The 16,616-nt window shown below is 45.8% G+C and overlaps 1 long non-coding RNA gene across 1 annotated transcript in view; it reads right to left on the minus strand.

Moving 5' to 3' along the window:
• The window catches only part of LOC138504790 (uncharacterized), a 78,032-nt gene extending 72,359 nt beyond the window's left edge, over window positions 1–5,673 (minus strand). The window contains exon 1 of the long non-coding RNA XR_011279971.1: window positions 5,554–5,673. This is a non-coding gene — a long non-coding RNA (uncharacterized lncRNA). The remainder of the gene's footprint in view (window positions 1–5,553) is intronic.
• Window positions 5,674–16,616: the final 10,943 nt, after the last annotated feature.

Genomic DNA, 16,616 nt, shown 5'->3' on the forward strand with positions numbered 1-16,616 from the left:
AAAATAGACAGTTAGAATACGCCAATTGGTATCTAACTGCTCCAAAATTTTATAATATCAAAACAAATAGATAATATGTTACTGCTCCAAAAAAATACAACAAGCCAAAGTATAAAGCATTAGCCAAAAACAACATGTGAACACTGAAAACAAACAAACAAATAAACTGCAGCATAACAGAAAAGGTTTTTTTTTAATTCAACATGGATTTTTTTTCTCCCACAGACCCAATGATTTTAGCAACAAATACAGAAACTGAGCAAATTGCACACTACTCTGATTTGTAATCTACTAAATATGAGGGTCAAAAAAATAAATAAAGTATATTGATTATACAATGTAATAAGTCATTACAAAATACTAATACTAACATGCTATTTTCTTTTATCACAGAAATTAACAAGAAATACATGTACTCCGGTTACTAGACCAAACAGTAAGTATACAATAATAAGGAGAACCATAGCAGCATATCACATCCATACTATCTAATACCTTTGTTCCTTATACATTTGTTTTTCACCCAAAGTTATAAGCAAATATGAATGTGATATGCTGCGGTGGTTGTTGCCACGACATAGAGTCTTGGGTGCATGGCCAAATGGCCATGCACCCAAGATTCTATGCCCTGGCAACAACCATCGCAGCATATCACATCCATAGAGTCAAACATTTCAACTATGGTCTATGGAAACTTTTAATGTCCGCGGACATTATGAGTGTTCTTAGAACACTTTCAACTTGCCAGCGAACAATACGGACAGCGTTTTCAGGACACCCCCTACGAACATTTCAGAACAACGCGATACTTCTTACAACACTTTCAACTTGACAACGAACAATACGGACAGTGTCCTCAGAACACCCCCATTTAGTTTATTTGCGAACATTTCAGGACACCATGAGTGTTCTAAGAACACATTCAACTTGACAGAGAACAATACGAACAGCATCTTCAGGACACCCCCTACGAACATTTCGGAACAACGCGAGAGTTCTTAGAACACATTCAATGTGACAGAGAACAATACGGACAGCGTCCTCAGGACACCCCATTTTGTTTATTTGCGAACATTTCAGGACACTGCGAGTGCTCTTAGAACACATTCACCTTGCCAGCGAACAATACCGACTACGCCTTCAGGACACCCCCTACGAACATTCCAGGACACCGCGAGTGTTCTTGGAAACCTCTTCAGAACACCCCCATTTTGTTTATTTGTGAACATTTCAGGACACCGCGAGTGTTCTTAGAACACATTCAACTTGACAACGAACAATACGGACAGTGTCCACAGAACACCCACATTTCATTTATTTGCAAACATTTCAGGACACCATTAGTGTTCTAAGAACACATTCAACTTGACAGAGAACAATACGAACAGCATCTTCAGGACAACCCCTACGAACATTTCAGAACAACGCGAGAGATCTTAGAACACATTCAACTTGACAGAGAACAATACGGACAGCGTCCTCAGGACACCCCCATTTTGTTTATTTGCGAACATTTCAGGACACTGCGAATGTGTTCTTAGAACACATTCAACTTGCCAGTGAACGATATGGACTACACCTTCAGGACACCCCCTACGAACATTCCAGGACACCACGAGTGTTCTTAGAAACGTCTTCAGAACACCCCCATTTTGTTTATTTGCGAACATTTCAGGAGACCGCGAGTGTTCTTAGAACACATTCAACTTGACAGAGAACAATACGGACAGCGTCCTCAGGACACCCCCTACGAACATTCCCCGGACACCACAAGTGTTCTTAGAAGCGTCTTCAGAAAACCCCCATTTTGTTTATTTGCGAACATTTCAGGAGACCGCGAGTGTTCTTAGAACACATTCAACTTTACAGAGAACAATACGGACAGCGTCCTCAGGACACCCTCATTTTGTTTATTTGCGAACATTTCAGGACACCGCGAGCGTTCTTAGAACACATTCAACTTGTCAGCCACAACCCCCATTCATATTTGCGAACATTTCAGGACACAGTGAGTGTTCGACAACGTCTTCAGAACACCCCCATTTTGTGTATTTGCGAACATGTCAGGACACCGCGAGTGTTCTTAGAACATATTCAACTTGACAACGAACAATATGTACAGCATCCTCAGGACAGCCCCATTTTGTTTATTTGCGAACATTTCAGGACACTGCGAGTGTTCTTAGAACAGTTTCAGTTTGCTTGCGAACAAAACGGACACATATTGAGTCCTCAGAACACCCCCCATTCAGTTTATTTAGAGCATTTCAGAACACCTGTGATGTCCGCAGACAAATCGAACACAAAAAGAACGTCTAAAACATAAAAAAACACAACTTTCATCCTATCTCATACACTCCCACCCTCCCCAAACACTCCTACACACCAACACACTCTACTAAATACAAATTTTGAAAAAAGTTTCACCGCGCTGTCCGCGGACGACCGCGAATCCAAGATGGCGGGCGCTACCGAAAATCTGACGCGCTTCACGCTCCACGCCGTCCAATCAGCGAACATGTTGCATGTCCGCGAACATCACGCAAGCCGATTGGCCAATCAGGACACTGTCCGCGGAGCGAACAGGGAAGTGTGTCCGCGGACCGAACACAGATATCACTATTTTTTTTTACCTACTTTTTGGTCATTTTAAAAAAAACTACTGGACGGATTTTCACCAAATTTGCAAAAGCACGCTTTCGGGTCCAAGCCACTGCTCCTGGTCCAGATTTGGTGAAAATCCGTCCAGCGGTTTGGGCTGTAGACGCGAGCAAAATGTTTTTCCCATTCAGTCTATGGGGGAAAAAAAAGTTTTGGGACCCTCCTATACCTTTGCCCCCCCTGGACAAATCCTCCCCAAACTTTGCGAACACATTCAGAGTGACCCAAATACTTGTTTTGCAAAGTTTGGTGAGGATTCTTCCAGGGAGAGCGAAGTTATAAGCCACCCAAAAAGTGCTCTTCCTATGGAAACACCAACTTAACCATAACTACATGGCCACTAGCGTGGCCATGTGATATATTACAGGGCCTGCGGTAGCGGCAATGTAGTTATGGTTAAGTTGCTGTAGAGGTGAGGGGTGATGAGGATGGAATGGGATATGGCCTTAAAAAGTAAAAAAACTGGTGTTTTTCTTCTCCAATGTCCGCAAACAGTCCAGGCATTCCTGTAATATCTGTGAACATATTTGATGTTCGGGGCATCTATGTTTGTTTGTGCATTAAAGGGTTGGTGAAAAGCGGTTTTTGGATGGCTTATAACGTTTGCGCCATGCAATGAAACTGCATGAAATTTCGGAATTTAATTCTAGACCTGATTCTGAATAATTTTGAAAAGTGTGGTGCTGTGTTGTCAAGAGGAACAAAATTAGATGGGGTCCCAAATTATTGTAAAGGCTTATAAATGTGCTGCCATTTGACGAATCTACACAAAGCTTTGGAAAAAAGATTTTACATCTAGATATAAATGTTTTTGCAAAGTTTGGTGGGATTTTGTCAAGAGGGTGCTAAATTAAAGGGGGGTCTCAGCATTTTTAGATGGCTTATAACTTTGTAGCTGTTTGACGACTGTGGACAAAAGTGTTCAGAAAGAATAGAGACCCAATCTTGAATGTTTGTGCAAAGTCTGAATTGATTTTTTCAAGTGGGGGCTGAGTTATATGACTATTGCATGTAACTACATTTTGACACTTTTGAAAAAGTAAAACAATGGTGGATTTCTCTCAAGGAGCATTGGCAAGGTCCTGAAAGCATAGTTTTGCAAATGTGTCTGTGTTTTATTTTTTGACAAGTGTCATAATGTAATTAAAAAAATAGTGATATACCTTTGGTGACTAAGGTATAGCCTGTGGCCATGAGCAGTGGCCAGATTGTACGGGTCATGGCATAAGGTCGAGTTCCAGGGAGTCAGGGAGGCTGTTCGAGAGGGTGGCCCCAGCCGAAGAAATAGATCTACCACCAACTCGTTGCTTGGAGAACCGACTGACGCTGAGGGAGTTGGAGGCAGATGAGCGAAGAGCTCGAGAAAGGAAATATTTAGGAAGAGGCAGTTGAGGGTATTGATGTCCCAGGACCCAGAGAGCCTTGTGGACAATGCAGAGGGTTTTGGAAAGTTCTGAAATGTTATATACACTACAGAAGGGTGTGTTTATAGAAAATGTATATAAAACATGTTGGGGGTCATTACATTTATAGGGGTTCAGTCAAATATATAGGGGTTCATTGGTGTGTTAAAGGCATGGGGCCACCTGTCAACCGAAAGGCTTGCTGAAAGGTATCCCACCCTACTACTAACGATGCTCGCTCCAAGCACCTCATTTAACAACATGGTGCTGATAAAACAATCAAGAAATGTTTATGTTAATAAATGAAAGCACAAACAAGAATACCATCCGATTCTGTGCTTGCCATTTCTCAAATGACCACCCACGTACTCTCAAAAGCTCACCCCAGAGATAATAATAATATCTAGTATTACATAGCGCTACACACCCAGAGGTATCTAAGCACTGAAATAACAGTTGATATTATTATCCCGCTGCGTGGTACTCAATTTATCAACGCCGGAAGAAATTAAAGGCTGAGTTAGATCTGCCGGGATTTGCACAGATGTCAGAACGAACGCTTAACTTGCTGTGCTATCTGACCGCTATCACAGAGGTCACAGAGATCACAGAGGAGTGACCTGTTGGTGAAAGGAAACTTGCTCCCAAGTAAAGAGTTTTCGATATGTGTGCTTGAGTCCAAGAAACCGAGTATTCTGTGAGGAAAAAACAGGTATGTTAGGTCCACACTGCGTGCACACCATGCTGTGTCATATAAAAGATGATGGGGAGCAGTGAAAAGAGGCTGCTGGGAGTGGCGCACATGCTCAAAGAGGCTGCGTGTTCTCATGGCCATCCTGGCACAGAGGGAGGGGTGCTCCCATGGTGCTCTGACACATCTCAGCCTGCATAATGGCCCATGAAGCTCTCTCCTCTGATAAGTACACCTGTACCTATAAAAAGTGTTGTCACATGACCTCCTCTTGAGTCCTTGGTACGTATCAAGGCCTCATAACTTTACAATGACATTTCACGAAAAGTCAGATTCTTAAGGGTCGGTTTCATAAGGGTCACTCAGAGATCGGCATGTGTCCGCACATTGGCCTGTTTATTAATCGCCCCATCTCAAAGTTGACAAACCGAATGTCCCATAAGAACTGGTCGGCGTTTATGTACTTCAACATTGTTCGTCATTGTGCACTGTTCTGTTTCACCTCGCTGGTAAGCAAGATTGACGGAAACCAAAGACCTTGAATGTGTTGTAGTTCGGTAAGCAAGCAGACGGATACCCAGTACAAGCAGTGCCAGTCGCCCAAGACTTCTCGGACTGTTCGACTGCCTGCACTTTCCCTCCAGAGACTACCCAAACCACGGCTCGACGCCACACCAGGAAACAATTTAGAAGAGAAGTCGGTTACAACGTGAGTTGAAGGGCCGTCTTTTACCGCAATGAAAATAGAAGCAGAGAAATAACCCTTTCTTTAACAAATGCATAATTGGACTGGCTCACCAGTTGTTCCAGTCATGAAACCACAGCAAACGTCCCTCGCCTCCGCTGCTTCCTCCAGCCCATTCTCCTTTTATTCTTCTTCTTCTTTTAACGCACTCAGTGATTTTATTGATATCCGACCTAAAATGGGCAGGGGGAGGACAGGGGAAGAGAGAAGGCAGGGAAGTGAAACTGTATAGCTTCACAAACATAAGCAGCAAAGAATACAAAGAAACGCGCTTCCTGGAACCGGCTTGGGTGTAAGTAGCGGTCCCTAAGGGATTGCCTCGGTGCTACACATCTCTCCCCCTCTGTACCTCTCTGCAGCGATTCTTCTCATTATCTGTGCAGTGGTGCAGGCCTTGCGGGAGACCACATTCTGTTTTCCCAAAGTGTTTACTCTTTTGTACGATAACGAATGGGACGGATGAATACAGTGCAATATAAGTAAAATACTTCGGCTGGGGGCGCGGGTGGGGAAGCTTTGTGGTGCATAGATTATAATGGAGAATGCAAATTGCAATCAGTGATTGCCCTTGCTTTGTCATAGAGGTAGGATAATAGGAGACACTCCTTGAAATGCATTAATCTTCAGGCATAGTTACTTTCCCACAGCAAAGAGCGGAAAGCAGAGTAAACGCGTCTGTGTCATTTGAACACCTTTTAGAGACATTTGTCTTTGACCTGCAAACATCGGCCTCACTTTGGGTGCATACTGTAAGCATGCATAATGGGAAGGGTGTGATATGATATGATATGGCATTTATAACGCGCCTATGCCTGATGCAGAAACATGTGGACCCTTCAGATGTTCCCTGGTTTGGAATTCAATAAGACTTCTTGGGGAGTGGTAAATACTGCATCTGATAATGCTAATTACCGCCACACAAAAGCAGGTGAAACTTCAGAGTTTCAAATTTGAAGCTCGGAATTTGGCAAAGCTGTAAAACATACACTATTTCTAAGTACTGCATGTTTTACAATAAAGGTTACCCCTGCTAACTGCACACGGAGAATTAATTCTATTAAGGACTAGGAGGCGAGCATTATGCTTCACTTCTTTTATTACTATTCCTCAGCAGTTCAACAAACTTATATATATAACAACTCCAAAATGTTAAAAGTGTTCCAATGTAACTTTTCCATTTCAAAACTACAATCCCCATAGTCTCCGTAGTCCATCTCTCTCTAAGCCCCTCTATGACACACTTCCTGTCCTTGGGCTCCTCCTCTGCTTTTACATGCTCCGAACTGTCTTTAGGATCCATAACCTGTCCCGCCAACTGTGCAAAGACTCTGAAACTTGTGTGCTTAACATTCGTTGACCTCCCGGTTCTTTGGGCTAACTTGTTCCTTCCTATGCTTTCAGCTATTCTTATGCTCATCTCCTAAGAGACATACAATAGAGATATTCAGGGTGGTGTCCATGTACGTGTCCTAATCCATACAATTACATTACTTATTAGACAATATATGATCGGGTGGGAATTTAATGCACGCCTCATAGTCTTTAATAGAATTAATACTCCCTGCGCAGTTAGCAGGGGTAATCTTTATTCTATGACAAGACTGGAGGCGAGCATTATGCTTGTTCAAAGCTTCCCTAATACTGTCCTTGCCAAACTTTCAGTAGGTTTAAAGTAAAATTCTTTAAATACATGATCACTCAACCAATCTGCTGCTAGCATAATCTCTCTCAGTGGCACTCCTGTCATAAAGACCTTTCAGGCCATCACTCCTCTCACTGAATGCGCTCCATACGTTCCCACATTCACACCTGCTGCGAGCATCACTTCTTTAACCCATCTTGCAATGGTGGCTGTCGCAACTGCGTGAAGAGGTTTCCTATGCGCTATTAAAGACTGTGTTGTGCCTGCTGCCTTGCTTTCTGCAGTTCTCCCCTCATATTCCTTAATACATTCTACTACACACCAATTAGCCTTTCTCAGGAAATAGGGGTAATGGGCCATCGTCGTCCCTGTCTTAGTCCTCTTAGCTATCGAGAACATTACTCCTTCTTGCCCAAAAGATCGTCTGTTAATCTCTAAGGCTCTAACATCCGCTACTCTCTTGCAAGATACCAGACATAACAGCATTGCTAGTTTGCCTGACAGCTGTTTCAGAGATAGATACATATTGGATGGCCAGTCTTCTAACAAACGGAGAACCATTGTCACATCCCACATAGTATTATACCTCGGCTCTGGCGGTACTTTGTACTTTGCTCCTTTGATGAGCCTCACTACTGCTGGGTGTTCCCCAGCTGGGTTATTCCCTCTTTTGGTAGGTGACCTGCCGAAATCGCTGATCTGTACACTCCTATTGTACAAAATGCTTTCCCGTCTTGCAATAAATGCACTAGAAAGTTTAATATTGCTACTACAGGAGCTGAAACGGGATGAAAACTATGAAAACTTCTCCCTTTACACCATTTAGTCCACTTGGCCCAAGCCATGTCGTAGCTCCTCCTAGTGGAAGGTGCCCAGGATTCTGCGATAAGCTCTGCATCTTCCATCGAAATTCCTGGCAGTGCCCAGTGTCCCTGATATCCTGCACGCGACTAGCAGGAATGTCCCTCTCACTCTCAGAGGATGACACAACCCAGCTGGGTCCGTGAGCAGTTGGTCTCCTTCGGGGAGGACTATTGACAGTTCCATCAGTGTCGGGAACCATGCTTGTGATTTCCATAATCGTTCTACTAAGACCAATTATGCCCTCTCACTCTCTTCGCTAGAACTCTGCTCAACATCATGAAGGGGGTAAATGCATAGTGTGGACCGCCTGACCAATCTTGTAGGAAAGCATCGGTCCCCTGCGCTCCCGGGTTTAGTCTCCAACTGAAATCTGAGCATTGAGCCGGGATACAAACAGATCTATGTGCACTGGGCCCCATCTCGTGTTCAGAATCTGAAACACTGCTGGATCCAGTCTGCAGTCGCCGGAGTCCGTAAGGTACCGCGAGTTCCAATCTGCTACTATATTCAAGGTTCCGGGCAGGTATTCTGCCGTCACCGATGTCTCTGACTGTAGGCAGAAATGCCATAAATCCTTCGCTAGCTCTGCTAGCAATTTGGACTTTGTCCCTACTAGATGGTTTATGTATCGGACTACCGATATGTTGTCCATCTTCAACAGTACGCACAACTTCATCTTTCCTCCTTCATCTTGTAAATGCCTTGATCACGAAGGAGCCAGCTAGACGCTCCAGGCAGTTTATATGAAGGCAAAGCTCTTCCTCGCTCCATTTCCCTCCGGTCTCCAGAGTCCCACATCTGGCCTCCCCAGCCTTTCCAGCTGGCGCCTGACTCAATTATCAGATCTGGTTGGTCCGAAAATGGAGCGCCAATTCCAGGCGTCCATATTCTTCAACCACCATTCCAGCTCTGTAATGGATTCCTGACCCAGTGGAACTAGCTGGTGGTACCTCAAACCTTGCTGCATGTGCCTTCTCTTCAGTCTCTGGAGGGCTCGGTAGTGCAAGGGACCTGGGAATATGGCTTGAATGGATGCTGCTAATAACCTCACTATTCTTGCTAATACTCTGAGCGAAACTTGCTGTTTGTCTAAGCATGCTCTGATTTCTCTGTTGATATCCCTTATCTTTCGAGCAGAAAGTTCTAATGTAGCTTTCTTGGTGTCTAACACAAATCCCAGAAAGTCTAGCCTCTGCGCTTGCGTGTTATTTGACTTTTCTATATTCATTAGAAACCCCAGTGATTGTAGCAGGCTCTGCACCCAACTAATTAGCGGTTCTCGGTCTTCTGCTAGGAGCAGTAGAATGTCTAGGTAAATAATCAGCCTGATGCCCTTCTCTCGAATCACTGCTGCTACTGGGTTCATTAGTTTTGTGAATGCCCAGGGAGCGGATGCAAGACCGAAGGGCGTTGTCCTGAATTGACAGAGCTGTCTGTTCCAGCGAAAAGCTAGGAACGTCTTGTATAGGAATAATAAGGTACGTACGTATCTTTCAGATCTAAACGCGTCAGCCAGTCTCCCTCTCTCAGGGAGTCTCTGAGCTGATGAATCCCCTCCATCTTGAAGTGTTGGTACACAATCCACCCATTCAGCTCCTTGAGGTTTATAACTGGGCGTACTTTCTCTTTCCTGCGTACTAGAAACATATTGCTCACAAATCTGTGGGTCTCTGTTCATCTTTATATTGCGCCTTTCTGTTCTAACTGCGCTAGCTCGCTGTCTAGGCACTTCTGCTCTGCTAGTGCTAATCTTTGCTGGTGTGGCCAATACTGTTGGGTTGGTGTCTCTATAAAATCTAGCCTCAGACCTCTGACGGTCTGCAAAATCCAAGTGTCGCTGGAAAGGGCACGCCAATTGCTCCAAAACATGCGTGTTCTCCCCCCAACCGGAGGGTATACTATCACTCTCACCTGGGGTGAATCCTTGACCTCGTCCCGATCCTCTGGGTCTGCGACCTTTGGGGAAGTGTCCTCTGGATGGCAAGAATGTGTCCTGCTGTTTATTTTCCCAGTATTGTGCTCTCGGATTAAAGGGTCTTCTTCATCCCTGACCTCGACCGGCTGCATGACCCCTGAAGCGGCCAGTCCCACCAAAAACTCTGCTTGGAAAGATCTTTTGAATGGATGCCTGTGCTTTTTCTAAAGAGGTATATGTGCCAACAAATCGGCTCATCTCTTTCCCAAAGGTCTCCCTGAAGAGGAGCCCTTACGTTGCTTCTCCGGCCTTGTAAAATGCTAAGTCGCTCAATGTCGGGTCGATCTTTAGAAGCAGGCCTCTCCTTCTTCCTGATGCTATTGTACAGTTCGCGTTTCCCAAAAGGCACACTGCTCTTTGACCCGATCCGGCCAGTGCGTCAGGGTCCACTTCTTCCCCTGTGTCCTTCGCCCTCTCTGCTAAGTCCATGATTTTAGCGAGGGGCCCGGCTAAGTCTAGCACCTTTTCTTGCCAACTCCTCCATGACCTGCCGATTCTCTTGCGGGGAACCTTGCTGGGCTTCGCCACAAATATTAGCATCTTGGGGTCTAGCTCGGGAGTCTCTGCCACCTTTCCTGGGAGGTCTGGGCGCAGACATTCCACCTGTGAGCGCTGCCTCACTTCCTTATCGAGGGCCTTAGATAGCCTTATTGTCATGTATTGATTGGGTCACCCTCGGGTTTGGCTGCCACTCCGTGAACCTTTGGTTCCTGATACTCTCTGGATCAAACATGTCCTCCTGTATTTCATTGAGGTGTTTTTCTTCACAAGCTCTTTTGCCACCATTTGGCTTGACCTCTTCTTCTTCTGATATCTCTTCGCCTTCTTGCGAGGCAAGGTCTTCCTTTGGCTCCTCTTCCGAGCCTGGGTCATCTCCTTCATTATCATCCCCTGGAGTGGGGGTCATGAGGTCTGGCACTGCCTGATGCTGAAGGTAAGCATCTTTGAGCTTAGCGAAGGCATCGTCAACCTCCGTGGCCTTTTGTTTGGCCCCTTCTGAAGAGCCCTCGGGGTCGTCAGAGGCTTTCCTCTTGCAGGCTTGTTTACTCCCCATTGACCCTGTTCCTGAGGGTCCTGTGGACGTGCGCCCCCTCTCTCTGGTGCTTTCACTGGGGTGTGTGAGCATGGCTTCCAGCGTCTCCAATCTTTCTTGAAGGGGTCTTACCCCTTGAGTCACTGCATCTACTAGAGAGCTTCATAGCACTTCTTTGAAGCTGGCAGCGAGGTCTAGCTGCTGCTCCTCCTCACTCCACTCAAATTCAGGCTATTTTGTTAGTGCTGTGTGCCTGTGTACCTTAATCAGGTGTCTTAGCACGCCCACTACTCCTGTGATGCTCAGTATTTATAAGAATAATGTTTATATTTACATTTGTTTTTTCTTTTTTCTGTGGCTGCACCAGGCTGTCAATCTGTCCCTTTAATGGGCCTGTGTGCGAGAAACTCTCTTTCTATAAGCAGCTGGCTACTGTAGAGCCTTGATGTTGTGAAGGGAGAGCCCCTTCCGTTCCAGAGCTTACACGTGTCTTAGCACGTTTCTCCTGAGGCGCACTGCACTTCGCGTGGCCTCCGCTGAATGTGCGATTCTTGGATCATTTAATTCCAACTGTCCAAGTACAGTTTACAGGCCGTGCCTTCCTACAATCACCGCCAGGTCCGGTGTTCCTTTGCTTACTCAACGCATAGAACTGCGGTGCCTGCGCATCAGTGTTAACACGCAAGCGCTGAAACTCTGCCCCTGTGACGGTGGGGCCGGAGTGCTGTGAGCTCCTACGCTCTTCCTCCTGACGGAGGTGCCTGGTACAATATAGCAGAGCTGGTCCCCCGAGGTGCTGGGAATGCGGCACGGGGCTGCTCGCCTCTCAGCAATAATAAGTTCTGCTTACCTGTGACACAAGTCCGCTGGGGCCTCTTCCTTGTGGGGTTCCTTCTGAGGGGGAGGGACACAATGATAGACGACGGGATAGACCACGGGAGACAACGGGAGAGAACGGGCGAGGAACGAGAGAGGGAACACTGATGGCCGTCTCAGCATTCTCTGAGGAGGGACTTCCCCAGAGGCCATCGGTCCCAGGCCTGTCGCTTGCTCTCCCCTTCCAGGGTTGAGGCAGTCTGGTGAGCCGGGAAAGCAGGAGTGAGAGAACAAAGGGGCTGGTCTGGCTCTGAGTGCTGTTTGATCCCGGTGAGGGACAAAGCCTTACTGTTCCTTTCCCTCACTGTGTTTCGGCATCCAGGTAGGAGGGGAAAAGTAAACAGGCGAAGGAATGGGGAAATACTTCAGTGGGTTCCCGTTTCATTGCTTCTCAAAGTTTGGCATTTTCTGACAATATTGAGGGACAGTACCTGTGTCAGCATGGGACACGAGACGGCCTGCCTTTCTGTGGGCCCACGTTAAAAGAGAATTAGAGATTTCCTTCCCAGCCTAGTCCAGGTGCCCCCTCCTGGGGTGCTAGGACTCAGTAGAAGGCCCTAGTTAGCGATTAGCAAGAGTGGGAGAGAGGGTGTTTACCTAACCTCTGAGTGTCATGGGCAGTTTCAGCTTCGTGGTCAGAGTTGGATCTGACCACAAAGTCCCTCTTTGGGTTCCCTCCCTGTTCAGGGCATCGAGTGTGGAGTCTGACCGGGAGAAGCGAGATAGGAACTCGCTGTGTCTCTCAGCTGGGCTCAGGTCAGTCTACCGCCTCAAATGCCAAATCGTGCACAGCCTCTCTCAGAAGCGGGGCCTTGCTGTCAGTTACCAGTAAACGTTAGGAGGGGGACAGGTGTTAAAGGAGAGGACCGGGTGGCATAACCCAAACCCAGCTACCCGCATCATAACATAATCTTGAGCATTCCTCACAAAAGAAGGAGGAGTCCACGTGCGACAAAGAGAGAAAAAGAAAAGAGTTGGCACTACGTCTCCCTCTGAGCTACTCCAGAGGCAGTGCACATATACATATTCTGTTCGTCTTGGACCTAAGACGCACAGCCCCAGTTTTCTCTCAGCGGCGTAAGAGTATATGTAGGTCTGTGTCATAGATGTTGTGTGTCTTGTGGTAGTCTGCAGCTACTAGGGGGTTCAGGGATACAGGATTGGGCTTGAGTAATTACAAAGGCAATGGGAGGCCCATCCTCTGGCAGAGTGCTGGGTTAATGCTATGTTAATTATTTATGTGACCAATGTGAATGAACTTGCTCCCAGTACCAAACTTCCCAGAATACTGAAACGATGCTATTTAGTTATTTATTTGACCAATGTGAATAAACTTGCTCCCAATACCAAACCTCCCAGAGTACTGAAGCTATGCTATTTAATTATTATTTAATTATTTATTTCTACCCATGTGAATGAACTTGCTCCCAATACCGAACCTCCCAGATACTTAATGGATGTGATTTATTTATTTTATTTATTACTAGGTGTCAATGAGTTCATGCTGCCTAGCCATGTATTTATTTATTCATGAAAATATCCCCATTCAAACACCCCTCTGCCCAGGGGAACTGAGTTTGTGAAAGAGAATCATCTGCTATGAGGTCATTCAATTATTTATTGGAGTCATGTATGAATTGAGAGCGCCCCACACTAAGGGCACAGAGTCGTAAAGGTGCAAATGGTGTAAAAGAAAACCATGTACTTGCAAAATGAACCAAGACTGTGTCTGTTTTATTTAACCAGTTTCTCAGGTATAACTGTCAGTTGTCAGGGCTGATTGACTCTAGAAAAGGGAATAATCGCCCTCAGTGCAGCCGGCATATACTGAGGGAAGCCATAGGCCTTCATATGAAGGGTCCTCAATCATCCCCCTGTGTGTTCATTTGCACACGTGTGCAGTGAGGTGTAAGTATCCCATGCTCAGGTCTCTTACAGGTTGCTGCTCACCCCTTTCATACTGTAACATTAGGCGGAAACACCTTACACTAGCATTTGAACCAATGCTTGTGCCACAAGGGTTACTGTGTCAGCATAACACCCACTCAACCGCTGTATTCGACACAGTGCTCAAACCAGCGAAAAATGTGGACATTGTCCCTGCATTACTGGTTGTAGCCATATCACAAACAGGCGAGTTGTAATGTTGGTGTGATGACCAGACTTTGCCTGGTGTTGCCAATGTGCAACAGAGGAGAAATACACCAGCCCTTGCACTTATGCAAGTCCTGCCCTTATGCCAATGCTAAGGCCGGCTAAAGCTGGTCATTGCACTGCTGCCACAACCAGCAGTATATGCAGGCCACGCCTCCAGATGTAAACTACTGATTTTAGCGCTCTCGAGAACATCACATTTTCAGTGAGACTAGCACTTGAGGGAACATTTCGCACACTGTATCTGTCGCAAAGAACATCCCCACACACAAAAAGGTGTAAACGAAAAGCATGTGCACAAACTCCACATTAACAAAACCTAGGAAAACAAAATCACAATGCTTTACTTAAAATAAAATAAAATATCACTCTGTGAAGCACAGCAATGGTGGTCATAGTTTAAAAAATCAAAAAGAGGCTAGAATTGCAGATTCTTATTACAATTTTTTGGGCAGTTTGCAGTTGACAGGTTGTAAACCCAACTGCGGTCATTCCGTGCCTTAGATACGTGGCCGGACCAGAGAGAAAGCCATGGCGGGCGGGGTGGAGGAGATTGTGTGTGTGTGTGTGTGTGCGCGTGTGTGTGTGTGGGTGTGTTTGTGTGTGTGTGTGTGTGTGTGCTCAATCTGAGCACATTTTCAGTGATTCCATTCATTTGGGGGTGCATTCTGTGCATTTCATCTGCTCTTAAGTTCATATTAAAGAAAATATATATGGTTTGCTTGACTCATGTCTGTGTCCCACATAGATGTGAGCTACTGTGACGATCACTCATTATGAAACCTTTCTTAACACAAAGAGGGGCTCTGGAGACCAGGATGCCCGGCCACCACGTGAAGTGCTTCCAGGAGGTGGTTCATTGGATATTCTTGGATACACAACTCCATGAAGATTGAAGCTTGCCTGAACTTTCCAAGTGCACCCAGTAAATTAAGTGTTTCAAGAGTGCTGTGTTGCCCACCATTCAAGCGTTTACATTTTATCGACTTGGGTAGCATTTTTGCTCAGTTGACTAATGCTGAACAATTTTGCGTTAATGATGCCACCACCAGATTTGAGTCGTGGGTAGACCTTGCACCTGCTTTTCTATTAAATGCTGCCACCTTGCCTTAAAATAATACCCCAATACCTTACTGATTGCTACTAGGTATGTGCTGGTCCTTCGTCAACACTGAAGTTCTATAGATTCAATGTCACCAGCCATAACATGACGAATCATGCCTGCATCCACCAAGACACCATGAATAATAGGCATCGTTTTCCAGGTGTGGCTTCTTACATACTCCAATATAAACCAATGTGCTGCTCTCTAGTTCTTTTATTCTCGATATGAAATGGTTAGGGTTTATTATACAAACAATATCAGAGTTTGAATCAGCACAAGTGACAGAGTTCCATGTAGTTTTTCATGTCTTTTAGGTAAACCCTCTTAACTCAGGTCTGGAATAGAGTTTGCTTCCACTGGTCTCTCATCTCCGCCTGGTTAGGGCTCTTTGGCTGCCCCTCCTCCACCAGCTCAGGTGCAATGTTATGGCGCAGGTCTTAAACGATCCTGCTGTCCCCTACTTTCTACTGGCACTCCCTTTCTTCCTTTCCGCCCTTTGCTTCCTCTTTGTGTTTACTTTCCTCCTCCTCTCCTCTCTCTTGTTCTCGCTATCCTTTCCCTTCAGTCCTCCTCCTCTCTCTTGTTGTTTTTCTCCTTATCTCTACACTATCTCTCTTGATAGTGCTTCTCTTCTCATGCTCTCCCTTAACCTTCCTTCTTCATATCTTTTTCTACCTCTGTATATTGATGCTCTACCTCCCGCTCTCTTTCCTCCTCTCTTTCTGTGTTGATGTTCCACCTCCTCCTCTCCTCTCTATCTTTCCTCTCTCTGGGTATTTCTTCTCCTCCTCCTCTCTCTGTATATATTGATGTCCCACCTGCGTCTGTCTCTCTCTCTCTCTCTCTCTCTTTGTTCTTCCGCTCCTACTTTATCTCTATATATAGGAATTCCACCTTCTCCCCCCTCTCACTCTCTGTTAGCATTCATTTTTCTCTCCCTACCTTTCTCTCTTTACTGTTGTGCCACCTCTTCCTCCCCTACCCCTCCCCTCTGCGTATCACTACTCTCACCCCCTAACCGCCGTTGCTCACCAGCAATCTCCTAATTCACACAGTATCACCTGGGTCAGGGTTCCTTTTAAACCTTCCAAAACTGTAATTGGGCACGGTATTGTGGAACCCACAGAAGCTGTGGGGCAATGAGGAACATGTCATATGATTGGCAGGGACTTGTTTGAAATACCCCTTTCTCACGTGAATTCGCCGGTGCTGTGGAGGGTGCTGTGGTTCTGAAAACTGAAGGAACAAAACGGTGGTCTGCCATTTTGGAGTCAGTAAATCCTGACCCCATGGCCATCCAAATGCAGGACGGAGCCGGCAGGGTATGCTGTTGCTGTACATTGCTGCATGCTTGATTCCTTGCTCTTCTGGATGGACTTGCAATCTACTGCATGTTTCTGTGGATGGGCCGTGTGATGTGTTCCAGAAATCATGCTCACGCATTTGCTACATCCATTCACTGATCAC

Source organism: Ambystoma mexicanum, chromosome 11 (assembly GCF_040938575.1).
Source record: "Ambystoma mexicanum isolate Mex_15411 chromosome 11, UKY_AmexF1_1, whole genome shotgun sequence".
NCBI lineage: Eukaryota > Metazoa > Chordata > Amphibia > Caudata > Ambystomatidae > Ambystoma > Ambystoma mexicanum.